This window comes from Orycteropus afer, unplaced genomic scaffold, assembly GCF_000298275.1.
Source record: "Orycteropus afer afer isolate SDZICR_OR568_19922 unplaced genomic scaffold, OryAfe1.0 scaffold00494, whole genome shotgun sequence".
In the NCBI taxonomy this organism is placed as follows: Eukaryota; Metazoa; Chordata; class Mammalia; order Tubulidentata; family Orycteropodidae; genus Orycteropus; species Orycteropus afer.
In genome coordinates this window covers 1,294,659-1,296,017 of record NW_006922081.1, presented here as the reverse complement: position 1 = coordinate 1,296,017, position 1,359 = coordinate 1,294,659, and positions in this window count along the sequence as shown.

The window sequence follows — 1,359 nt, the reverse complement described above, 5'->3', positions numbered from 1 at the left end:
TAATCCATACTGCAGACTGACTGGAGAGTAGCCAACCCAAATGGAAGAAATGATAAAAGAGCCGAACAGAAGATTTCCAAGAGCATTTTGAGCAGACAAAGCCAATTACTGTAATGCAATGTACAAAAATTTGAAGTTAGAAAACCAGAAAGGAAGAACATGTTCTGTATTTCTCATTCTGAAAGAACTGAGGACATAATTTAAGCTTTGAGTTGCACTAAGGAAAGTGTCTATGGGCAAAATATTGAATGATGCAGGAAGTATCAAAAGAAGATGGAAGGAATACACAGTGTCACTGTATCAAAAAGAGCTTGTCAGTCTTCATCCATGTCAGGAGGTGACATATGATCAAGAACCAATGATACTGAAAGAAGAAGTCAATGCTGCACTGAAGGAATTGGAGAAGAACAAGGCTCCAGAGGTTGATGGAATACCCACTGAGATATTTCAACAAACATATACCCATTGGAGGCACTCACTCGGTTATGCCAAGAGATTTGGAAGAGAGTTACCTGGCCAACTGACTGGAGAAGATCCATATTTGTACCCATTCTAAAGAAGATGATCCTATAGAATGTGAAAATTTTCGAACAATATCATTAATGTTGCACACAAGTAAAATCTTGGTGAACATAATTCAAAATCTGTTGCAGCAGTATATTGACAGAGAACTTCCAGAGGTGCAAGCTGGTTTCAGAAGAGGACATGGAACAAGGAATGCCACTGCAGATGTCAGATGAATCTTGACTCAAAGCACAGAATATCAGAAAGATGTTTACTTGTGTTTTATTGACTGTGCAAAAGCATTTTATTGTGTGGTCATAACAAATTGTGGATAACATTGAGAAGAATGGGCATTCCAGAACACTTACTTGTACTCATGAATAATCTGTACATAGATCAGGAGGTTGTCGTTTGAACAGAACAAGAGGACACTACATGGTTTAAAATAAAGAAGTGAGTGCATCAGAGTTGTATTCTTTTCTTACACTTATTCAATCTATATTCTGAGGAAATAATCCAAGAAGCTGGACTATATGAAGAAGAAAGTGGCATCAAGATTGGAGGGAGAATCATTAACACCTGCAATATGCTGATGACTAGCCTTGCTTGCTGAAAGTGAGGATGACTTGAAACACTTACTGATGAAGATTGAAGAATACAGTCTACAGTATGGATTACATTTCAATATAAAGAAAACAAAAATCCTCACAACTGGACCTACAAACAGCATCACGACAAATGGAGAAAAGACTTCACATTGCTTGCTTTTATAATCAACACCAATGGAAGCAGCACTCAGGACATCAGATGATATATAGCACTGGGTAAGTTGGTTGCAAGAGACCTCTTTCAAGT